At 50.6% G+C, this 25,984-nt stretch overlaps 1 protein-coding gene across 3 annotated transcripts in view; it reads right to left on the bottom strand.

Moving 5' to 3' along the window:
* Window positions 1-25,984, bottom strand: part of Mical-like (MICAL-like protein) — a 163,384-nt gene that overhangs the window by 83,476 nt on the left and 53,924 nt on the right. For 2 of the 3 annotated variants that reach the window (XM_077670975.1, XM_077670978.1), the window contains exon 1: window positions 7,803-8,091. The exons of the other annotated variant lie outside the window; for it this stretch is intronic. The gene's annotated coding sequence lies outside the window, so the exon portion shown is untranslated. Of the gene's footprint in view, window positions 1-7,802; window positions 8,092-25,984 lie in introns of those variants that run through there. 3 annotated transcript variants of the gene reach the window in all.

Genomic DNA, 25,984 nt, shown 5'->3' with positions numbered 1-25,984 from the left:
CCCCTGATCCACCCCACTCGTCAGCCCCTTCGTACTCAGGTCTTACTACAGCGGACGCCTATATTTATGCGGAGGCCGCCGGTCAAAGGCGACTGATCCTTGCTTCTGGGCCGGTATCTGCTCCGACCCGTCGACCCAGCTGCCCCCGTGACGTCTCATGATCCCGATCCAATTTCGGCCTCCGTGTAACCGCCCACCCAAGGATGCCGCCTCGCGTTACTGGCGTCGTCGTGATGGTCAGTTACGAGCCACACGCGTACATTCGTAAGCCCACATGGACCGGTGCAACGGCCGCCATTTCCATTTGTCGTGTGAATTGCGACACGAGTTTCATACTATGTTAATTAGTAAATAAAGGAAGCCAGGCGCTCGTGCCTCGGCGAGTCGTGCTTAACAAAACTTGTTGCTGAGCTAGTTGGTACATAGTTCAAACAAAGTTAAAAACGTGGCGCAAACTAGACGGGACAAGAGTATCTGTGTTTCTTGTCTCTCTTGTCCCGTCTAGTTTGCGCCACGTTTTTAACTTTGAGTCGTGCTTCATTGCAACGAGCGGGGCGTCATGGGCCGTGGAGTACCGTTTTTACTTGGCATGGCTCATTAACAAGCTAGAAAGTTGTCTGTGGCACTAAAAATCATAAAACTGGTGGCAAAACCTTAAAAGTTGAATATCATTCTGAAAAGGTAACTTTTTGAAGGTTTATTCATCGGGAATTTTTTTAAAGCTCCATGCGAGACAAACAAGGCAAAAAGTGCCGCCCCTGTTGCTTTGTCGCCAGCATGGCGGAAAGGTCGCCAGGAGCGACAGGAAGCCATGTTGCAAGCCAAGCCAAGCAAGAATTGCACTCATCTGTTCTGCGGTGCCCGTGGCGGCACGGCAGTTGCGCCAGTTTTCCCCCTAGTTTTACGTTCGTATGGAAGCACAAATTTTGAAACGGAAGAATAAGGGCAACGCTGCCGACGGGCTGAGGGGAACAGCTGCCTCGAACACCTTGTTACGGGGATATATAAATTGCCGGCGGCGCATACGCCGGCGATCGGCAACAATGGGGCACGGATCGCTGGTAGCGGTGCCAATGAGGTTCTATTGTTGAGGTAGGCGACACGGCAATTCGCGCTGGGCTACATTTTTTTTTTCTTCTTCCCGCGAGGTCTGTCTGTGCTTATTTTCCGTGGAATGCGAAGGGAACACGTCATTATTGACAATAGAGCCAAGGTAAATAACAAACGACACGACGCGGACGAGTGACGGGTACTTGCAGGTGGGCCGACACACGCATTTTTCTCTCCAATACGAGTCGGTCCTGGCAATCCCGGCAACGCGTCGAGTACGCATCATTCGGCTATGTTACGGAAACATCGCCATCAAAACGCTCTTTCATTTACCAGATGACGTTGAGTGATCGTTTAAGATAATAAAGGAAACTTGGGGAGGCGCCACTGTGGAGTTACTGGCACAAGGCGAAAGTATTGCGAGGTCCCGCCGGGTCAATTGAGAAAACGAAACGTCCTTCAACACGATTACCAGTACGGGAGTTTACAGGGACAGCTTCGCCGAAAGGCGCCATAAAATGAACGTAACCGTCGTGCGTGCCTTGTTGAGAGAAACTACGATGACCTCGCAAGCCATATAGCGCGCGCTTGGCGACGCGAAAGACCCTCGATTCCCACGAGTGACGCCTCCGAGCACGCTCGCCGAAAAGGGTCCCAAGGATGGCACCCGCTCAAGGGAAAGAGCGGGCGGTTGTGCTTCATCGGTTCCACTCGGAGTGGGCGTCTCATTGACGCCAAAGTGAAACCGAGCGGCTGACTCGCGACCACGACACGTGGTGCCGGGGAGGGAGGAAGGGCTACACCAACGCGGGCCGCCTTCGCCGACGTGGTTACACGCGACACGCGCGCGGGGCTGCCCACAACGCGGGCCCACGGGTGCGGAGGGCTCGTGACACAAGTGCTGAATAGCGGACAGCGACAGTGAATATCGGACACCTGCTCAGAGCCAAAACTATCATATATGTATATACCGAAAGCACCCAGTAACGCCAATTCGCTATATTTCAATGCTAGCGCTCCACGAACCTTTCATAAATCGTTTTACCCGAATTCTCACTTTCTGCGAAGTGTTTCGTGTAATGAAGTTCGTTTACTCGAATTGTCCCTTTCTGAGAATTCTTTTACATAACAAAATCGCTTTATTCGAATTCTCGCTTTGTGCGAAGTTTTTCGTTGTATCCGCTGCAGTGCATGCAGAACAAATACTCGCTGTTTTTAACAAAGTACTGCTTACAACGAAGTCGGTTTCCCGCCCCTAGGAATTCGTTATAACGGGGTATACTGTATGTGTACACGCGCACGATGCACCAAAAGGCCTATGCGGGCAGACGTATCTGCGTTGATCTCTCACCAGGAATCGAACCCGTCACCTCGCGTTGCGCAGCGCGCAGGTTAAGGCGGAAGACAGCTGGCGGTAGAAATCAGAGCCTCGGTATTACGCAACACAAGCTCTGGCCATACTGCGCGAGGTCGGCTCTAAGGCCTGTGCGCAAGCAGTGCTACTACAGCCGGCACAAGTTAAACGAATCGTTCGTTATGCACTACCGGTAACTAAACACTAAACGTATCAATTCTTCAAGTGGAGTAGGCTGCGCAGACCACGTCGCAGTCACCCCCCCCCCCCCCCCCCCACCATATTTTTGGCCTCGTCGAAGGAGAGATCCGTGTTACTGCTCATAGTTTCGGAATCAGTGTTGAACTCAAGAAACGGAAGAAGTTCTCACTGTTTGGGGGGTTGGGGGTCTTCCATGAAATACCTATTAAACGAAGTGCCGTCGCATTTATGAAACATCAGCTAAAGGGCTAAAGCGACATCCAAAGCGAACTCACACAAATGCAGAAGGCCTACGTGAATGGCACGGCACCTAAGAAGTAAACAGCCCCTGAAGCACACCACACGCTGCCCTAAGCCGTTCTCGGAATAGGGTAAGATGGAAGAGACCTCAAGGGAGCGTGGTCAACACAGTGCACCTGCGAATAAGATCGCACGGGCCGGGACAGGCCGCAAGGAGCTTCACAAGAACCTACGGCCCCCTCAGCATACACGGACACGACACAGACGCGGGCTTCAGGGGACGCGAAAAACGGCCCTTTTCTTCTCGGTCGGCAACTCCACACGAGCTGTAACCGCAGCAGCAATAGGAAAAAGCAACGGGACGGCGCCAAACAGAGGCAGCTCGCATGAAGGCGGGACACGTAGAACGCCGACTAGAGAGAGAGAGAGTGAAACCAGGAACAGAACCAGCGCAGCAGATCCCATCCATTGAAGAGAAGCAGCGCGCGTAGCGGGTGTCACCCCAACAAAGAGCCGAGATAAGCTACGAGCGCCGAACGGCCTCAGATAAATCCGCCCAAAAACCTCGTCCACCAGCAGGACAACATTCGAAGGCGGGCGGGGGGATCCCAAACACACGTGTTTCGGGGGGGAGGGGGCACAACACCGGACGCGTGAAACCGCAAGGATGAAATGGTGCGCACGGCATTGAGGGCAAACAGATCTCAGAAAGTCCCGTTCGCGGGTACCGCCACACCCATTCACGGCGGGGAGCAGGCCTCCGTGCGCCGTAGCCGCGGGAAGCCCTTCAATCAGAAGCTGACCGCTCTGCTGCTTCCTCCTAGACAAGCCGCCGGAGCGCAGCCCCACAGGTGCCTTCCAAAAGGGAAGCGAGACCTGGCACTAAACTAGGCTGCTGCACGCACGTTATGGCGGCGGCCCGGCGAACAGCGCATTGCGCCCCCAGCGCCCAAGCAACAGCGGGGGTACGCATGGAAAGATGCGATAGCCGGATATCGAACCCTCGACCACATGTTCGGGCGAACGAGGCCTCAGCCACCGTGTGCCATTTGTAGACGGCGCGAGGGCACTGATGCGAAGAAACATGGAAGCATAAGCTGCTCGGGAAGCGAAGCGTGCCGCATTAAACTGCTGGGCCAATTATTTGATCCCAGTAGGCGTGCAGCAAATTTACCGGAACCGCAGTCCGCGCCAACGTGAAACGCGCACTGATAAAAACAATTAATTGAAACCGGCCAACACATTATAACGACAAAAACGCCTCGAAAGGGGAATGCGATCGAGCCACACGAAGTTACTAGTACGCTGCCCCATAAATTTCGTGCGAACAGCTACGGTCTCAAGAGCTTCCTGTAAACGCCGACGGCATACTTCGAACCGCACACATAGCAATCAGTCCCGTTAAGACGCTCACCTCATCGTCTGCGTACACAATTACCACTTCACTGTTAATCCGGAGCACTGCACTACGGCGCGCCTCATCGCCTGCGTTGCTTCGGCGCGTTAAAACCCCACAATCAATCAATCAATCGCTTCACTGTTTCAATGGAAAAGACGCTCAAATCAGTTACCTTCCCCAAAGAGAAAAACGACGTTCATTCCACCTGATGTCAACGCCCTTCCTTGCATTAAAAAAAACGCAAAAACGTAAAACGAAGAAGCAGAAATCGTCCCCTGTGAATAAAGACAACAAACCGCCTGGCCCACGGCTGCGGTAGATCAAAGGCGCAGCCAGGGAAAGAAGATGGCCGAGACTCGAAGCGTGAACGCATTTATTCGCGAATTCGGCGCTAAGAACAAAAGAGCACTGCAGCCCAGAGAGCGGCCGCAACGCGGCCAGCCAGGAAGACCCGAGAAAGGAAGAGCGGCGGCGTGTGGGGGTGTGTGCATGTGCAGCTTTCATTCCATATATATCCGCGCACAAACGCACGCACAACGCTATTTTTATCGCAGTGCGCGGCAGGTTCATTGAAAGATCAGCAGCAGCAACTTCCCTTTCTCCTGCGCCGCGCATCGGAGCAGACGACACAAAGAGAAAACGTAGCAGACGACACAAAAAGAGCGCGAAGAGTTGGCGGGAAGGGGGAGAAGCGCGGGAACGAACGAAAACTGGCGGGCAGAAAAGGAGGAGAGGAGCGATCATCGATAAGAGACTCGGCGGCATCACTCCGAAAGCCAGCAGAGAACGTACCCACTGACCCACGGTGATCCCAGCCGGCCGGACAGCGAGCCAGGAGCTCCGTTTTTATCGTTTCATCCGGCCCGGCTGCTGCGTTCGTTTCATCCCGGAGAGGGAGAGGGGCGCAAAAGGAAGAGTGTTCCGCACGGATGATAGGCGGCGCGTGAAGTGGATCATGGCTCCGCGCGGTTCTTTGTTACATCGCCCGTGCTGCTATTCCAGCCACCGTCTTCGCCCGAGCGTGAAGACAGGGATTAGATGCGGCCGTGTCGGCTTGAATGACAAGCGCGGCGCGGTTTGAGGAGGGGGTGATGACTTTATCCGGGCTGAGGGGGAAAACGGTGCACGTTCAACGGCAGTTCCTCTGTGCAACAAAGGGTGTACGAGAGTAAAAGGCGACCGGGTGGTCCCAAAGCCAATTCGCGGGGGTAGTTCAGTGCTATTACTGATGTCAGTCCGGAGTAGTTCGCGGGCAGTGCAGGGCAGCTCTCGCCGCAATCATACGGACAAAAAAAAAAGTTGCTGCGGGAAAGTTTTGGACAGCCAAAAATGACAAATCGAGGTCACCTAGCAACGTCTTCCTCTTATCAAGCGATACAGCTATTCATCGAGGCACTGTATCTACACAAAGGTATTTCTTTTTTTAAGGTTTCGCGGAATCGTCGCCAAAGCCACAAGATAAATAGTAAGTACCTCTGAAAGCCAACGGTTCAGATCAGAAAGTAATTACTGATAATACCCACATTTCTTAGTTTTTATTCCGTAAGCGAATCACCCCCTCTTGCGCATGCGCAGACTGGTCATCCCACCGCCTGTGCCAATCAGTGCAGCCACCAAATCAACCCCCCCCCCCCCTCCCTCTTTGGCTACTTTCCTGTCTACAGCCATGACGTCACATTGCCTAATCACAGGGTAACTAACTCAACGATATTAATAACGCTACGCGCTTGACATCGCGTAGCCCTGTCGAAAATGGCCATGAGCGTTACTGCATAACCGCTTTAGCATCGGTTACTCGTAAGAAGGCTTGTTTTACTGTAAGGGTGTCTCCTCAAACTTGTGCACTGTGGGTTGAATTCTCAGCAGCTATTCTGGGATATTTTAAATGGCACAGCTCACCCCCCCCCCCCCCCCCCCCGAATTTATACACGGTTCTTACAGGCTGGAGTGCAGTAGTACGTTTTAGGCCTCTGTTTCGAATTTAGCGTGCATAGAAACACTGTACAGATTTTTGATACTCACGAAGCTGTGGGTATACAGCCATTCGTATTGGAGTACACAGCGTTGTGCCTATTGCCTCATTCTTACTACAGTCACCGCCCCCCTCCCCCGTCTTTTCCCTTCAAAAGAATTTTTCTTTTCATGTCAACAGACGCCCGAAAAACTGGACCTCGAAGTTCACTCACGGGCCTACGTGCGTACAGCAGACGCGGCAATGCTGCGCGGCTACTACACATCCGAAACCGTTAAGATTACGAGGTCGTCACAAGACACTTAGGCCGCTTGCGTGTTATCGAATGCCAATACAAAGGAGCCGGGGCAATGTCGTACAACGGTGCCGTAACGTCTTTCCGGGACTCTTATCTGCTGCGCACTCAAGAGACTGGGAATTGCAGGGATGCGGCCTGCCAGGGATTTATTACACCACTCAGGTGCGTCTCGGAGACGGCATATTGCACGATGCAGCGCAAACATCTGGCAAGCCACGCAACGACGACGTGGAATGCTCTTTTTCGTAAACAAGATAATCTGAGAATAAACCGAGTATATAAAAAAAAGATCCAATAAAACGAAGTGCCGACTGTCGCTCGTTTGTTATTGCCACTGAGACTCCCCACAACATGCAACTGTCGGCAAACCGTTGGCGCACAAAGCCTGCATTTTCCAATGATTTGCTCGCTACCGGACTCCGCATTATTTGCACCTCGCATCCAAGACCGTCACGCAACGGACGGACGTGTAAACGGCGCAGAATTATAATTTTTCGGTTAACGTGAGCTTAGCTCGATTTGACGTGGGCGTTAATTTTACGCGCTTCAGATAACCGCGGCGATAACGAAGCTACCACAAAAAAATGCGCCGCCGACTTTTCAGGAAGATCGATTGATTGTAGGGTTCAACGCGCCGACGCTACTCAGGCGATAAGGCGCGCCGTAGTGGAGGGCTCCGGATTAATTTCGACCCACCTGGGGATCTTTAACGTGCGCCGAAAGTGTTCAGGAGGGACAGAGGCGAAAGTTAACACACGGTGGGTAAGAGGCCACGCAAGCAAGTTGGGGACACATAATAAGCTTCCGCTTCGAGTCGTTCTTATAACAGCAGTTCGGGAAAGCGCAAGAGGCAAAATAAGGCATGGCAGCCAACAGTCGCGGAAGTATACGTAGAGCAAAAAGCGCCTCAACAGCAGGCTACCCTGGCTGCGTCGCGTTGGAAGCAAACCTTTGACGCGACATGCAGAAAACTTGGGCCGAGACACAACGCCACGACCCGCGCGCACGGCACGACAAAAACACGCGCGCCTCCGACGTTCCGCAACAACAAAGCATCGTAATAGAGTCCGCACAGCAGGGGCACCCGACAGCATCGGCCAAAAGACGGAACGGCGCCGATAGGAACCAATAACCTATAGTCCGCCCGGGCTGCCCCGGTGGCTTTCCAAAAAACCGGGTAGGTGGGGGAGCGAGAGAAAATGCACCGGCGGGCTGGTCACAGCAGGGAACACGCCGCACACACACAGACACCAAGAACACACCCAACTCAGAGGGAAGGCACACTCACCTCACGGAGCAGCCGAAGAACACAGGAGCACCAGATCGTGCGACAAGACGAGTATCCCGGGAGAAGCGGCAAAAAAAGGAAGCAAGCAGAGAGATATATCTTCCTACTGAGCGGCCGGTTTCGAGATGCTCTCGGAGCGAGCGACGCACACCGAATGAAGTTGCCGCTCGCCAAAGCACCGACCACCACCGCTGTCTCTCCAACAGCAGCAACAAAAACGAAACGCCAACGCGCAAACTCCGAAACTGACAGACGAAAAAATAAATAAATAACTAACGAGGTCACGCCGCGCAGCGCCCCGTGGCGGGTGTGTCGCCAGGCAATGCGTAACTGAACGACGGAGCGCACATAAGCTAACTGGATGCGGCGGCGATAGGCGGCGCTAGGCGGCATGCGAGGGCAAGCCTTGCGGAGAAGTCTACCTCTCTAAGCAGATTTCCGTTCGCGCGACCCGTTAAAAAAAGCGCGCATTTTAGGCCGGTCAGCTGACAGCGTACTTTGGAGGCTCCGAATGCCCCAGTGCATTTTAGAGCGATGCTGTGTACAGATCATCTCAGCTGTGTACGGATCGGAGGCCGTAAACAAAAGTAGACTACGCTGTGCCGCAAAGCCAACTTCTCCCAAATTCTCTGGCCATCAAACGAAACAACAAAAAAATCAGATTGGCCACTAAGACGACACAATCATTACGTGATATCCGGCTTGGCGTCATTTTCAGTACTGGATGAATTATATGTATTTATGACCTCTGCCTGCAAGTGACGATGTCTTCGTCCCTAAGAAATGTAAATTATTAAAGAGCTTCTTCTCCCGTGATTCGTCAGGATTGCCTACTGGAAAGAGCAGCAATACTGAGGCACAGAACACATGTGCATTTGACAAGCCGTTGACAGAAAATTGCCGAAGGGGTCACTGAAGACTGCAACTTGTTTTTCAGGCTCAAAAAAAGCACGCAAAGCAATTTCTGGCGAGGTGAACATACAGCAATATATTCATTCTTTGAGCATAAACTATCCCTAACATTAGACAATGACGGTTAGTAAGCTCCGTCCTTCTCTTTAAAAATATAAACTATTCCTGTGTATATATTTGAAAGTATTTTGTTTGTACATGGCGTTCACAGTCAACAGTTTTAAAAAATGGAATGAATATACGGATGACGCAACCGCCGCTGGTGCTTCTAGAGCGCTTGTGCTCCCTGTGGTACGGATTTGAAGGAATGATTGGAAAGTATGAAAGTAAGCCGTGCACGTCTGCGCCAAGAATTATGCAGTAGCCAAAAAAAAAAAAAACTCAAATGATAATGTCACTGGCAATGTAACTTCGGGAAGTAGGGGGTAAACGGGGCCAGCATGACCAGGAGAGAGGGGGGGTGCCCCTCGGGAATTTTCAGAGCCCCCCCCCCCCCCCCCCCCCTTTCCGTAGTCAGCACCTGTGGTAACACGTGTTTCATTACAACTGCCCTGAACATATTATTACTACGTTCGACCGCTCGAACGACAACATAACATTGGGAAGTTTAATCTCAGCACGTATGATTAACAACTACCAGCCGCAGCATTAATATGAAGAAAAAAACCATCAAGCCGCCGCTCCCAACACATTGCAGAATCAGCACAAAGCCACCTTAAAACGTATAGCCCCATGTTTGTCTGCTAGCATAGGACTGTAGTTCCTTCCAGGTTTCATCAGGCTATAATTAAGTGGATAGTATGTTTGGTAGCAAACTACAAGCAATTATGTCTTGCTCCTTGCATTTGTATGGACTGCACCCCGGTCAATCGTGCTTTGTGTCGTACAAGCGTTTGGCTTCGCTGTGTGATTATTTTCACATCATGTACCGGGGCAGTCTGTTTGTTTATCTTTTTGCAACTCTAATGGCTGGGGTTCTCGGGGCATGACCACTAACGCCGGAACCTGAACAGGCTCTGCTTGGAGTTTTGCGAGCCACTGCTCCCTAAACAATGTGGCTCCAATTTCAAGTCGACGCCAGAGCAAAGCTGGAACGCAAGCGCTTGTTTTTACCACGATAAACATACAGCTCTTTTTTAATTGATCGGTAAGGAACAACGAAGAGAAATATGAACGACGTCCACTATGTCTGTTACCGCTGCATGCTCTGCTACAGTTGAAGTGCGCGCACATCGACACTGAATGATACATTGCCAACACGTTTGGTTGCTCCACACGAAGCCTACTTCGTGAAGCGCGAAAATATTCTCAAAAGGTATTTTTTCTCTCCAAAGCAGCACGTCCGTTCTTCAACCCCACCGTAACTGTCACAGCATGCCATGGTCATTCCAGTAAAAGTACCCTTTATGTTCTGCGCGCTCGCGAGGTTTACAGACCTTCACAAAAAAAAGGGGGTTGACTATCTTCCAAAAATGCAAATGAGGCGCCTCATTAGGCGTAAGCGACAAGGAGGACCACTCCCCGCGGACAATTATACGTCACGACAAAAGTGCGTGTCAAAATGATGACGCATCGTGAGGTTCGGCTAATGACACTGCCAAGTGCCACTCCCTCTAAAGGCTTGCCGTTTCTTCTCCGTCGTGCGTACCAAACCGCGTGATGGAGACCCCAGCAGCTGCGCTGACCTCAAGGATCCACGGGCCACGACAAAAACGGCGGACAACGGCATCGCTTCATTAGACAACGCACACCTCCTGTCACGGCCAAGGGGGCGCGCGGGCTGTAGCAGACGAAAACGCACGGCTTTTTTTTTTCTGTCGTCTGCATCGCCTGCGTTCGCGCGCGGCCGTCAGGCCCTGTCCGACCGCTGCGCTTGCGGTAACTCTCGTGCCCGGCGTGTTTCTTGCGCGGCCGTCGCCGCAGCAGGGGTGTTTATTTTCACGCGACCTGTCACCGCGCCGAGATTAAGGCCAAAGCTCCGCGGTGATGTAAGATCGGGGCCGCTGGTGCACGACGCATATATGACTCGCAAACGAACTCAGCGGCCCCCAGCGCCACGTTCAAAAGGCGACAGTTCATCGGGACACCGCGTAAACGTGACTGACGCGCGCGTTACGCAAAACGAAGTAAACACTACCCCCTTTTTTGTGCAAAAAAGACGTCCCTCAAAGGACTTCTCTTTTACGGCGCGACGTCACGAACAACGGTTGTTTCGCAAATCTAACCGAACGTTTTTATTTGGTTTTGTTTCTTGCTCGGCAAAAAAGGCGCAACTTCTGGTGAAAATGCGTCATGTTTACAGCGTCATTTGCAGATACGAGATAATCGGGAAGATGACGTGTAACAAAGGATGACTTATCGGGGCATGGAGTCTTTCTTGTGGACGACAAACCGCCCTTACAAAAATGCTTTTTTACATTCTGTAGACGTTCTGTTGACATCCTACCAACTTTATTGCTATCCTACATACTCTTACATTCTATTGACAGTCGTCTGTAAAAAGTCTACTGAATGTATGTTGACACCCGTCTGTTGACTGTTGTATGTAGAAAGTCTACTTAATTCACGTTGACATTTGTCTGTTGACGGTTGTATATAGAAAGTCTACCTCATTTTTGTTGACATTTGTCTGTTGACGAGCTTCTGTAGGATGACCACTAAAAGTGTTTTGACACGCTTTGTCTCAAGTTGAATTTAACGCAAACATCTTTTTCCTTCGTCCTGGAGTCCGATTTCAATTAATTCATATTGGTTTTTGCTAAATACCAGGACAGGTTCACAATATTTGGGGACAAACTATTTACTTGACTTTAACCAAATTACGTTACTTTGTTTGAATCAGGTTTTAAACACACACACACACACACACACACACACACAAACACACGCGCGCCCGAGCGCCTGCACGCACGCACGCACGCACGTACGCACACAGACACACATACTCTCTCTCTCTCACACACACACACACACACACACACACACACACACACACACACACACACACACACACGTATCTTTCTCTCTCCCCCTCTCTCTGCATGTATCTTCACACTTGTGCAGCCCGAGAAAAAAAAAAGTAGCAAAAGGGAGCAACTTTCACTGTTCGTACCTCGAGCCGCGCAGTTTCTCCCTCGGAACAACCAGTTCGTCCCTCAGCCGCACGGGTTGGTACTTCACGACCCGCTCGCTTTCACTCTTCACGGTGATCAACATGACTATTCAGCGGTTCCGAACAAGCGCCAGCCAGCGGCATCAACCACGCGCAACCGCTCGTCACTGTGTTTTGATTTGCGCAAGCTAAGTGCCATGCATGGTTGAAAGGAACGAATTATGCCAGTAAATATTTCGCGACAGACTACTGGACGTGTCTCCAACAACGGCGATAATCTAAAATCGCCTGCTATGCCCACCTAATACGGCCGGCGCAGATGTTTTGGTCGCTCTCGGCCAACCGCCAGCGGCGCCCCTCCCTCTTTGCGTACCTCCGGGAGTAACGCGTCAATCACCGGAGGCAGCCGAAACGCGGCGCGCAACCCATTCCAGATTTCCGTTTTGTTTAGTTACAGCTTGCAAAAATAAAGTAAACATGAAGATATGTGCAATTGCGTACGTTCCAGTGTTTCGCGGTATTATATTTTGGAAATAATAACGCGTAGTTTTGTAAACATGCAATGAGAGGCGCGCCTCACCGCGGCATCGGCATCCCGCGGCTGGCGGGTATATATACATGAAGTGCACTGCTAGCATTTGTGCGGTGTCGGTGTCCTGCTTGCAAGCGCTTGTGGTTTTTCGGATGTAGTACGTTTGTGAGCTGGGGTTGTGTTGTTTGTTGTGTTGTGTTTCAGAGAGTGCGCGTGTGGATGTGTGGCTCCGCAAAATGTGAACCCTCGCAGACGAGGTTCCCGAGGCCTAATCTGTTTCTGCTTTCTTTTTTTTCATTTTTGCTCCCACTAAACGATCTTTTAAAGGGCAATAATGACGACGTTCTATTAAGCTGTATTGACACCACGGTCTAGGAATGGCCGGCTTTTCTCACTGCATCACGTTTCGAATATCCTGTCAGAAACGCTTCGGTTAGCAACAGCGATTGAGTATAAAGTCTACAAAAAACTTTCTGTAGAAAGTCTACAGAAACGTTTCAGTTCAAACACGGTGGCCAATGGTTGACAAAAAGTTGGTAGGCTGTTGCTAGGAAGTCTATAGACAGTAAGTAGACAGTCTACTCAATGTTGGTAGCTTTTGTCGACTTTTGTCAACAAACATTGAACTCAATGTTGGTAAAAATTTTTATGAGGGCGGGTTGTTTTTTTTTTTTTTTTTTTCTCTCGCGGCTTTGTTATCTCCATGGCCTGCACGCATCTGGTCCCGGAACAACTTGTAAAACCCCGCTAGAGTCTGTGAAGCGGGATTGGCGACTCTTATGTCACCAAAAAAGCGCCCTTTCAGGCAACTACGCAAGAACAAAAAAACTGCGGCGCTGCGGCGCAGCGGCGCCGAATAGCCGAAACTGCGGCGCCGAAAACAGCCGTGAATCAAGAGCACGCCAGTCCATGACCACGAGTTCCAATGCCGACATATGCAAACAAGGCAGTAATCATCTCAAGCCGGGGAGGCGATTAAAAGAAATGACTAATACTTTCCCTTCTTGGCGCCGACCCATTTTAGACTGTACCTAATCCTCTAAAGAAAGCACCACTATCACGCGCGCAACGTTTATATCGTGCAGAGTCATACGATCTACTAACCACTCGACAGGTTCTGCGCAGCATGAATCACACTGGGAAATTGTTGCGGTACCCTCATTGCAGCAAAGAAGGCCAGAGGCCGAATGGAGGTGACAAAAAATAGGTAGTGGGCTGTGAACTTGACTATTCGGTCTTCCTATGATCTGTAAGGGGCATAATCGATCTCGATTCCACTGCCAGTGAGAGATCACTGTTGATAAAGTCCTGTGGAACGTAAGAGGTCTTCCTAATAAGGTGTAATTAGTTGTGTGTGGATCTGATGATTGCGTGCTGTCTAGGATGCTGTCTTAGATACTGAGTTAAAATGGAGCAGTTCCAGGCGAGAGGGAGGTCGGATTGTGTGGAGGGTCGGCAATATGGGCATTTTGTTGGATGAGGATGACAAGAGAATCACTTGCGAATGCATAGCAACAAATGTCTCCCCAGAATGTTGGAGTTTATTAACAAAGAGAGAGAGAGAGAGAGAGAGAGAGAGAGAGAGAGAGAGAGAGAGAGAGAGAGAGAGAGAGAGAGAGAGAGAGAGAGAGAGAGAGAGAGAGAGAGAGAGAGAGAGAGAGAGAGAGAGAATAACACTCATTAATTAGCTCCGTAAAACAGACCTCCTCTTTACGGTGGAGCTCATCATAAAAATGAAAACATCATAAAACACACCACTGAATACACAAACTGCGCCACGGGATACACAAGCAGCGAGTGCACCACCAACCGCAGACCAAGATAAGCTCAGCGTGACTTCTTAAAACAACACCCGAGCGTCCGCGGTCACAGAACAGCGTTTACGCAGACAGCGCGGGGTTGAGCAAAAAGGCGGGTGAAATTTCAGCCCCGGCGCGACGACGACGACGCGCAACCCCGGCCAAGCCAATCCAAGCCAAGCCAACGCACGGATCATTGTATTTCGACACGGGAGCGCGTCACGGTGTTTGGACTATCGTCCGCGCGCCCCGGCGAGTCCAAACAAACCCTCCCAACAACTCACCCCTTTCAAACCCGCGTACAGCAGAGGCGAAGCCAACCGGCACAAGTAAGTACAGAGACAGAAAAAAAGAGCCGGGACAGGCTGCGTTTCACACAAAGCGTCACCTCTGGATCGTCGAGCGTGTCGCATGGTCAGTCGTCAGTCTAGTTGCCAACTCGACCGTGAACCAACAAAAAAAGAAGCGACAGAGGAGCCATTTGAACGATTGGCGCCAAAAAGAAAACAGCACGCAGAAGGCAACACTGTTTGAGGCCGCGCCGTCTGCTAGTTTTTTCTGCTTTTTTTTTTTTACGTCGCGCACAGCGCATGGTGCACGTCAATCACGCCTGCATGCCCGACCAGGTCGCGGTTACGCAACAGTGCGTCACAAAAAGCGCTATCAAAGTTGGCCGATACACGCGTACGTCGTCAGCGTGGTGATCATCGCTCGGCGAAACGACACGCTTACGCTTGCACTACATTGGAGTATATGTTCTAGGCACACGTTTTGAAGACCAGTCGAAACGTTAGTTGATACACGTGCGTTCCAGCCTCTTCATTTATTTCCCACACCAAATCCCGCAACGTATTCGTCGCATATATATATATATATATATATATATATATATATATAAATATAAGAGAAGAAAAACTTCGAACAAGGTAAAAGCACGATTGTGGCCTACGTTTCAGCAAAGAGAACTTGCTTTGCCCTGAGGAAAGCAAGTTCTCTGCTGAAACGTAGGCCACAATCGTGCTTTTACCTTGTTCGAAGTTTTTCTTCTCTTGTGTTCTCTACCATCTTCAAAGTTCTACTACTCCCTATATATATATATATATATATAGGAACGCTCCAATCACAAAAATTCATGCCGCTGAAATTGACGCCCCCCCCCCTCTCCCCCCCCCCCCCCCCCCCCCCCACACACACACACACTCACAGAGCTAGGGCACATTTCCCTTCCACACAGGTGAACATCATATTAACTTCGCTGAGGCAGTGTGTCCAAGTTCGAAGCCCCTCGGCTCGCACCACCGAGGTCGTCAGAAGGACATCTGCATGGGACCCGCTCTGGTAATCCGGCGTTGGGCGGCTCGTTGAACAGGGGAGACTTGGACACGCCGCAAATGGTTCCCACGATGCGCGGCACGTCGCCGAAGAACACAGGGAACACTCAACTTGCCACTCAAAGGGAGGCGCCGCGCGACGCCTTTTGTCACCCCCTCCGCTAAACGTTTTTGGCCATCAAGGCAGCCTTCGCCGACGGGCGCCATGGGGTGGCCGCGAAGTCGCCGAAAGCGGCAGCGTCATTGTGAATACGCCTGGTTGTTTCCCGCCGATGACAGTGGCGGTCCTAAGGGGGGAGCGAAGGGGGCGGTCGCCCCCCCCCCCCCCCCCCCCCCCAAAGAGGTCCTTAGTTTCTTATTTTTAGTTTTTTTAAGCATTCCACTTGCGCGAAGTTAAATCCCAGCAGGTTGCACCGCATACGCGCACACGCATCCATGGTTATCACCACCTCCGCAGAATTGGTGCAAGGCGGGGAGCGATTATTTATTCGCCTCGCCCCCCCCCCTCCCCCCCCCCCTCCCCCCCAAAACCGATCTCTGGGACCGCTACTGCGATGAGGGCGGGCACCCGGACGACGGAAGGCTTCGGTGGTCGAATCCGAGAACACCGAGGAAGGATTTCGCAACACCGTATACGCCCATCGTGACAGCATGCACACTCAATAGGTGAACGGTATGCGACCTCCTGCCACTAAAAACGAACGGTATATACAACCAATGCATATTTGCGGTGATGATTTGTAGAGCAGAGACTTCAGGATCTGCTATCCCCCTGGAAAGATAGGCCAACGAGCCACGGATGATATAGCATAGCAGTAACGCTTGGATAAGGAACGACAGTCTACTATGGGAAGACAAACAACTTGACGGAGAGACGAAGTGTATAAGGAAATTCGGAGGCAAAGAATAGACCCGGGGCATCGCAAGACAACAGCGGTTAGAAGTGTGCGCACGGGAGACGCGTTGCTCCTGCAGCGGAAAGGTGACGACGATGATGATGATGAGGATGACTATACTTTAAAACAGCTATTCTCACCAGGCATTCGCAGCGCGGGTTGGCCCACGCGACAGCCACCCGATGAAGGAGGCTGGCTACTTCCTTGAGCCAGCCTTAATGAAACAAGCACGACACTAAGCAAAGCTAAAACCCACAACACGAGAGAAGCTATATTTTCCCTTTCCCGCCGCAGGCGCAGAATCAAGAAGCCTACTTCCGCGAGCGCGCACTAAACTGCACAGACAGACTCGGCCCACGACAGAATCAGACTAAAATTACATGGCCCCATATACGGGGCAGACACGCAGGAAACCGTCACGCAAAGAATTAAAGCACCGGAAAGACGATATATACATAACTGCCGACAAGCTTCGTTTCTGCGTGCGAGCAGGCAAAATCGGGTGCGCTGTTTTGGCGGTGGACGTAGTAGCTTCCGGAACGTCTGCACGTTGCTGCTGCCGTACACGAAAAGGCGACAACAAGACGGAGTCACCGAGACAGTCGCGTGACTCTGTCGCGGCGGCCCGGAAGGCCACGCGGAAGAGCACAGGTCAGTCGACGGAAGCGACAAAAGGCGACGGAATGGACGGTTCCGTCTGGCGACGCTAACGCAATTAAACGCGCCGTTGCGTTTCTCTCTGCCGCACTGGGGGCGACAGAAGCGAACAACGCCACTCTTTTTGTCCGCGGAACGATCTACATGCTATCAAGTCTCATATAAAACAAGAGCTGGATGATGCGCTTTCAGTGACGCATCATCCAGCATCTTATTGACGAAAAAAAAAAAAGCGATGGTGGAATAGCGTTCTGGGGCCCAATTCTGCCAAACGACGGGCCGTCGCTTTGAAACGACGGGGTAGCGCCATTGAAATGTATGTGTTCTGGGGTTGGGGCCGTCGCTTTGAGGTGCTCAGCGTGAAGTAGGAGCTGCAAGAAAAGCACTGTGGCAAGGACGCGAAGCGACACCCACTGCCCTCCGTCATTTCACTTGTCGCTTCGCGTCCTTGCCACAGTGCTTTTCTTGTAGCTCCTACTTCACGCTGAGCACCTCAAAGCGACGGCCCCAACCCCAGAACACATACATTTCAATGGCGCTACCCCGTCGTTTCAAAGCGACGGCTGTTTTTTAGAGAATTCGGCCCCTGGTGAATGGCGCAAGCTTAAATACAAACAATGGCACTTCCGACGACGTTAATATGGTACCTCATCCAGAATTCTGATTCATAATGAAGTTTAACGCGCCGACGCTACACAGGCGATGAGGCGCGCCGTAGTGGACGGCTCCGGATTAATTTTGACCACATCGGAATCTTTAACATGCGCCCAAATCTCGACCACACGGGCGTTTTTGCTTTTCGTCTCCATCACGCGGGAATCGAACCCGCGTCCTTAGCCTCACTAAGTGAGCACAACGGTGCACCGCGGCGGGTTCACCTAGAATCTTTCGTGTCCGGTCATTTGCCGCAGTAATCGGAAGGCGCTCTAAGCCCGAACCTCAGCCAATCTTCACTGAAGCGGCTGCCGTCAGATTAACTAAAACGCAAGAAAAAAAAAAGAACAAACTCGTAAGAAAACTACACCGTAACAAAATAGGCACAACGTCGCAACAAACTCGACGCTGGGCGTCACGCGAAAGCGGACGATCGACCGACTCCGATTCCGGCAACTTCCCCCGACTTCATTTAGAAACAAGAAGTAGGCCTATAAAAGAACGTGCTTCAGAATATGAATAGAGCGCGGGCAAACTTTCCGGACCGTTTGTCACGCACCGTGGAAACTGTGAAACCTGTCCTTTTTAGCTCTTCCAAACTGATCTCGCAATGCACTTCGACATGGCGGCTGGCGGCGTACGAAAGCGTGCCGTAGGCAACGCGCAGGCTTGGTGCCGTTGCCGAATCCGTATACGCATCCTACGCGATAAGCTCTTTCTCGAAGGAAACGTGATGAATACAGGTGTACCGTATATAAGAGCACATTGACACTCTAATCGCGTCGATGCGGAGTTGGGGGAAAAAAGGAGAAGAAAAACCTGAGAAAAAGCGCGCACACGTTTCGGATACGCTTCCTCAACGCACGCGTCGTCCTGTGAGGGCTGCGAATCGCCTAGCTCAATTGTTGCACAAGATGATGATATCAACACCCTCAAACGCCTCGTTTTTTTTTTTATCCCGAACTTCTAATTCGTACCTTCATTCTTTTTCGATTCACGTAGAGCTTGAACAGCAAGAATTAGGGAGAAAAAAAAATAAAGAAACGAGAAAGTGGGAGGAGTGTGTGCGTATTATAGGAAGGAAGGACAAACACAAGCCCAGAAGCCGCAATTTAATCCTAAGTAATCCGAAGATAAAGTAGGCGTGGAACGAACAGCGAGAGCCAACGTTGGCTCAGCCGCTCTCCTGTTGTTTGCGGACCGGGGAGATTTGCACCGGAACAGGGCCCTCGGCAAATTAATCCCCGCCACCACCACCCCGCAGCAACCCGAACAAACCAGAATGACGATGATGATGATGATGATGACGATGATGATTGCATCTGGACAACGCTTCTTTAACGCCACGTAGGGTCTGGTGATCACGGTGAACAAGTATGGTAGCACCGTGTCACCTGTGGATTGCCCGAAATCAAGAAGGGTCGCTTAAAATATTACATGAAACGACTTGTGCGCGAGGAGGAGGAGGAGGAGGAAGTGGTTGTTGGGGGGGGGGGGAGGGGGAGATAGAGGCCGATAACTGTCTGGCGTTACGCAGACACATCAACCAGCCGAACGGAAGCGAGGAGGGGGATAGTGAAAGAGGAGGAGGAGGAATAGTGGAAGGGAAGGAGTATTAATTATGGTGAATGGTCAGCTTGGGGATAATGGTCAAAACTGGAGACTCAAGGGGTAATAAGGGGATATAAAAGGGACATACAGTTGAACAGTTAATAAGCAGAATACAGACTACACAGGCAATTAAGCTAGGGTACACATGGTTCTACGGCTGACAGTCATCATACTGGGGTTACACGGGCTCTAAGACACGAAGACAGCGGGTAGGATAGTGATTATACTAGGGGTACACATGGTTATTAGACATGGAAACAATGAATATGATAATAAATAAGCTAGGGGTACACTGGGTTATAGAACATGTATGATAGTTATACAGTAACACCCGCTTATATCGAACACGGATATATCGAATTATTGCCTATATCGAACCCTTGTATAATTGTGATAAGAATTACATGCATTTGAAGCTTTTTATATCGCAGGCGATTTTGCTCACAATGGATGAATCGAACTCTCCCGCGCCGGATTTTTCGTTCTCACGCGGCAGGCTTTCCCGCAATACATCGGCGCGCAGCGGTGACGTGGGTGTCGCATGCGACTCCCACGCGAGCTCGAACGAGTCCAAACCGGCCGTGGCCGAGTGGACCAGCTCCACGCATGCATGCCGTTGGCGCCGAAAGCGTCACGTTGGCGCTGCGGGCTGCCGTGTCACCGATCTTCAAGTCAGCGCCACTCGCTGCCCGAACGTGCTCGGTTCGCTGGGTTTGCCGTTATTCTCTTGTATCCATGCCTGTCTCCGCTCTATCGAAGACGCCGAGGACACCGTACCGCTTCCCAGCACGAGCGAAGCCGTCGCTGCCGTGGCCCTGCTACGGCGATACTGCAGTGCCATTGAGGGCAGCGGTCTTGTGCTTGTCGACTGTTTAGATACCCTGGAGCAAGCAGTCACCAGCAACGCGTTGCGCTCCAGGAAGCAGGCTACACTCACGCAGTTCTTCCGAACCAATAAATGATGGTTTTCTTTCCGAGAAAGTGTCGTGCCAATAGTGAACTGCAGGGTGGTAAGTGCTAAGCGTCAGCTGGTGACTCCGTCGGCAGGATTGCTCTCATGTAAGTTTTTTTTTTTTTTGCTTCACTTTCTATATCGAATTTTTGCTATATCGAACTATTCTACAATCCTCGCGCTGTTCGATATAAGCGGGCTTTACTGTAAAATTAGGGCTACACAGGGTTATGAAGCATGGTGACATCGGTTGTGATAATAGCTAGTCTGGGGGTACACTGGGTTCAGAAAAGAAAACAGAACAAAACCGAAAAAGAAAAACACACATCTTTCATTGGCTTAGAGGAACTGGGCTCGTCACTGCGGTCACCGTCTGAAGGAAAAAAAAGGTAAAAAAATTTTCCCTAAAGAATGAAAACAAGCTAAATAAAAACGGGAATAACCCTGCACCAGCTAGGCTATTTTAGACGGCCTGAAGGCGCCCGTCTAAAACACACAGGCCGCGGTCATACGTAAAATGTATACATAGCCCAGAAAGTTGCGGAGGATACAGTCGGCCGCGGCCGCCACCGTACGCGAAGGCAGCGAGTTCGGGCCCAATCGTGAGCACGAGTTTTACAGCGAAGCTCTCTTGCTCTAGGTTCTAACGAAAATTGAGCGCGTCTATCGGGTCGCTCCGAGAGAGAATCGCACGTGCTCGCTCCAGTGAAAAATGATCTGTAGCTTTCAATCTACTCTTGCAAGGCATCGTGCTGAACTTGGCCGCTAACACGACCCTATCATTAAGCCGAGCTTGTAATTAATTTACTTGTCCAATTCAGTTCACAGCGAAGGTGTATAAACGAATTCTCGTCTGCTGTTATACACGGCCGCCTACGGAGAGAGTATGGTTACAGAAAACGGATGTAGCTCTTGCTTTATCGAAGCTATGCTGAAACAGATTATATTAGAAGTAATTTAGGCCTAATTCTCGAGAAGTTACGCGTATGTGTCTTTGTTCGATCAATACAGTATAATTGTCGCCACGCATAACGCAATATAGTTATCCAACAAAACAGCATTCGCTGGTCTTCAATCATGTGACGGTAGCGGAAACGCCTTAAATTTTTCCTCCACCTTTCCAACGTATCACAAACGTTAGAACATGTTAACAGGCGGACCATCCGTTCCACGGAATGGTTTCCGAGGGATGGACCATGTAGTAGTGACAGACAAAGAACTCGATAGAGGGATTAAATTAGGAAATTCGGAGCCAAGGCTCGGAGAACTTGGGATGGGAGCAAGCTTTGAGGGGCCTTCGTCCTGCGAAGGTTGTAGGTTCGAATCCCGATTTTTGTTTGTCTGGGTGGTCGCACGTTTGGTGCCATCATTTCTTCGCGCATATCACACAGCACTCGCGTGAGCTCGCACCACATGCGCGCGCTGGTATTCGTACGCGATGGAGGCGGAAGGGAGTCGTACTGAGACGGACTTCGCGGAAGAAAACTACGACGAATGCGCATCCAAGGCGGATAAAGTGGCACTCAGGGTGGCACTCAGCTCTGCTTCACCAGAGAGGCGCAGGCAGACCACTCCACGCAGTTAGCTCCCCCCATCTTTGCGATTATTATTCCTTAAGCGAGCTTGAATAGCGTGCCCTGCATCCGAACGCTGCCTTCCTTCCTCAAAGTTTGCCTCTGTCTCCCTTCCCCTATTTAAAGTCCGTTTTATTCCGAACCACACATCTATGTGTACGGTTTTTTTTTTTTTTTTTGCTTCTTAAGCTCAACGTCTTGATTATTTCTGCAGTTTTTGGGGCGCTTCCTGGGAGGAAAACAATAAGAAAAATTCGTTTTTATTACTTTTCCGACCGTCGAGTATAAGTTAGCAACCGAAGTCGCGGTCTCTCTTCCCACCGTTCGGGTTCACCGAGAAGTCACTTCGCGCGCCCACCTCGTGGACCCGCACATTCAGTTCTCTTTGTGGTCTTTTTTTTTTTTCTTTTTTTTTCCCCTATTACAAGGGAAGTTCTTAACGGGTTCGAGCGCACACTCAGGCAGACATTTTGGATTTTTTTTTTATATAAACCTCACCGGCCGTTAACTCTCCTTCGCTCCTTCCTGTACATATACTCTTTTAAACTGCAAGTTTATTGACCCATGCCACTCCCTCAACAACAGCTTCGCTGCACTCTTCGTGTTCTAGTATTCCTTCGATTTATTTATTTATTTATTTATTTTTCAGTAACGCATGCAGCCCTCTGGTCCCCCGCAATGCAAATCGAGCGGGCACCGAAAACAAGTTACCGTCTTAAACGACGCCGTCTTTTTCTGCATCGCTCTGAAATCTTAAAGCGGGCCCTAATAGGACTGCCGGTATCTCTCGTTTTCATCGCGGTTTTCCTCGGGGAAAAAAGCCGCCGCTGCCGCGAATCCGCGGGGGCCAAGGCTTATACTTAGGACGACTTCCGGGGTGGTATTTGTTTTGTCTTTACTCCCAGCTTTTATCCCTTAAACCACCTAAATAAACACCGGGCTCGTGTCAGCCGTTTTGCCCGACTTCACTAGATTCTACTTCACGGCAGCTTTTACAGCCACCAACGCTGCTCGCTTTGTCTTGACTACGCCTTAACGTTCATCTCGACACAGAGAGGAGAGGCTTGGCTTTCAGTTAGCCGAACCCATTTCCTCCAAAAAGAAAAAAGAAAACACTCCGAGTAAATTGAGATGCATACACGGTAAACCACGCTACGAAACGTGGATATCTCTTCCTTCCTGAGCGCGTGCGGATAAGAACGACCGTTACTTACCTTTAAATGCAAGCCCATGTGCTCCCCCGAGCGAGAGGAGTGAAATCGCGGCTATATATTGCACACAGGAGCAGCGTCTCGCACAGTGTAAAATTATCTACACTCTGATGGATGCAAAGCACTATCTATAAAACTACACCTAGTGTCACTAGATAAGGTAAAGCGTACCGACACTGAGGCACGCCAGTGAGCAACGGCGGCCATTTTGGTGCTTATCAGTGTTGCCAGATTGCCGCTTCTGCGGCCTCGCCGCTAACTTTGACGAGATCATTTGTGAACAACACTGCCGACGACGCAGCAACACGGAATCTTCGGACACACTTCTGGAGCTGAAATGCTGCGAAGCGCGTTATCCTTGATGCGCGTTCGGTACGTCGTCAGTCGCGCGCAGCCGCGGAGCAGGGAGGACAAGCTGAGACTACCACAATTGACCGACAGAAAACGCATAAGCAACAAAATGGCGGCGCCCATGAACTGCCGCAGTGTAAACAAGTGTCACGTGATGCGATCTGACCAATGATCACGGCGGCGGCACGGAACAATAGGAGAAAAGAGTGCCGGTACTCTAACTTTAGTGACACTATCTACACCCTTGCACCCAAGCGATAAAGAGAGAGAGAGAGAGAGAGAGAGAGAGAGAGAGAGAGAGAGAGAGAGAGAGGGAAACACTTTTAGAGGTGTTTTGTCGTTTACAACTTCCTTACACCCAAGCATCGACAAGAGAACACCCTTGTGAAGGGTGTTTTATCGGTTATTACAGCCTTGTAAAGGGTGTTTTTCTTGATTTTTTGATAGAGTGTAAGAGTGTTATAGACAAAAAAGGATGTACACATCATTTTACAGTGCACCGTGCCTCACCCTCCGGTTTCCTTGCAACAATGCGGTTGAATACGCAATCAAAATGATAAAACGGCATGCGCTGCGGTGACCACGCAAAATCAATAAAACACGAATGCGCGTTCTATCCCAAACAGAGGGCGAAAACCAACCTGCAAGTGCGGCAACGAGCTATGATTTTTAGGGGCTAAGCCCCTTATGGGCTCGGGGTGTCGGCGTCTTATGTCGTCGTCGTAACCGCCGTTTCATGTAGTTACGGTACTAAAACACGGGGACTCGTTTACGCCTCGCACTAAAACTTAACGCGTACTAAAAAAACACCGGGACACTCGTTTACGCCTCGCGTTACAATGCTTCCTGCTTCAAAGACACGAGACTTTTACAGCAAAGCTATATATACCTTTACCCCACAACAGTTTCATCTCCGTTGGCAAAAACGCCAAGGCAAAAACAATATACTTATACGCTGCATGCTTCGCCCCTCCCCATGTTTCACGTTAGTGCAGATGGTCCGGGATTTTTTCGTTTGTTTGCTTTTTGCATACGCTGAAAATTGTTGGTCTACGCTCGGTCTGCCGCCGGATATCCTGCATCGTAGCCATGCATAACTTCGCTGTAAAAGCCATTTGTATAATTCTGAGCATTGCGCGTTGCCATATTGCGAAAAATATTCAAGGGCGTGTCGATTTTTTTTTTCTCACAAATAAATTTTATGCGAAACCATAATGTGTCGAAAGAACAGGACGTCCCTTTCGATTGCCAAACACGGATAAGATCCGGCCATGAGTAAGTTGCGCATGCGCAGTAGCATCGTCATGTAGACTGCGCCAGTTGTTGCGCAACTGGCGGAGTCCAGTGATTGGCCAATTCGACTGCGCCAGTTCACCACTGGCGCCGCCGTTTCCGCCCTCCAGTGATAATTTCGCTCTTCCCAGAAGGAGTTCAAAACGACTAGCTAAAACCAACTTGACCTGAAGGCTACCCTATACGGGGCGCATCTCAGTATTGAGAGCCTTTAATGGCTCGTATAATTTAGTAAGATTGAAGTCTGGGCTAAGTTGAACATTATCACAATTATAGCACACAAAAACAAGAAAAAGAAACGAGAAAGAACAGGGACTGAGAGCTGCATCCGCGCCACGTCTTGTCGTGTTTTCTCGCTGTAGTCAGGATAAGGGTCGTACACGAGCTTCGGGCCATCAACGTCAGCGCCACATTCGCTCTCCACACGCTCAGTCCATATCGTCGAGCAAACTAAACCGAGACGTCGTATACATGCCCTCCTGCATAGCCAGGGGCATTAAACGATTAGACAGGCAGAGGAGCCTACAAATCGGCGTACACAGATAGTCGTCAGAAAACGCCGATAACGTGCGCGGCATCATGCAAATCGACGGGGGCTATTAGGAACGAGCGGGCCGCTAAAACCCGATAAGCGCGCGCGAGACTCCCTGACGGCTACACCGATAGCGTCCGCTTCCTAGCTCGCTTCTTCTTCGCTTTCCGACATCGCCTCCCTCTTAGTTTCGCCCTACAAGCAATAAAAGCGAGAAGGCCGGGCATGCTAGCAACAATAAATGTACAGAAAAGAAAAATGAGACAGCGTCTCGGGGGAAAACTAGCCCGAATGCAAGACAGAGACGAAAGGCAAGCGGAAAAAAAAAAAAGAAATACGGAAGAAGACAGCGCTGCGCAGAGTTCGCAGAAAGCGACGATTAAAGGGCGATTTGGCGACGCTTCAACGAAACTTGCCCCGACAGCCTTTCGTCAAGGAACAATCTTCACCGACCGCGTGGCGAGAGGACGACGGACCTGGATAAAATAAGGAAACCTGCTCTCCTCCGTGTGTCACCACGCAGGGGCCGTCGATTAGAGGTCTTCCCGCTCTGCCGTGCCAGCTGGTCATGATCCGAAACGCATAAATCGAGCAGGGCCGAGAAGACGCACGCACGCAGCACACCAAAGCTCGGAGCAAGGAGGACTCTATTCGCGTATACCCACCCAGGAGGGATTGGCATGCCAGCGACTGGATTGATTGCCGCTCCAAAATATTCAAAAAGTCAGTTAAACAGAGCAAAAAAGGTCCTAGGAAACCAGATAA

This window comes from Haemaphysalis longicornis, unplaced genomic scaffold (assembly GCF_048455015.1).
Source record: "Haemaphysalis longicornis isolate Haplotype H1 unplaced genomic scaffold, Haemaphysalis longicornis Haplotype H1 scaffold_5, whole genome shotgun sequence".
NCBI classification, from domain to species: domain Eukaryota; kingdom Metazoa; phylum Arthropoda; class Arachnida; order Ixodida; family Ixodidae; genus Haemaphysalis; species Haemaphysalis longicornis.
This window is presented reverse-complemented; position numbering and strand designations above follow the sequence as displayed.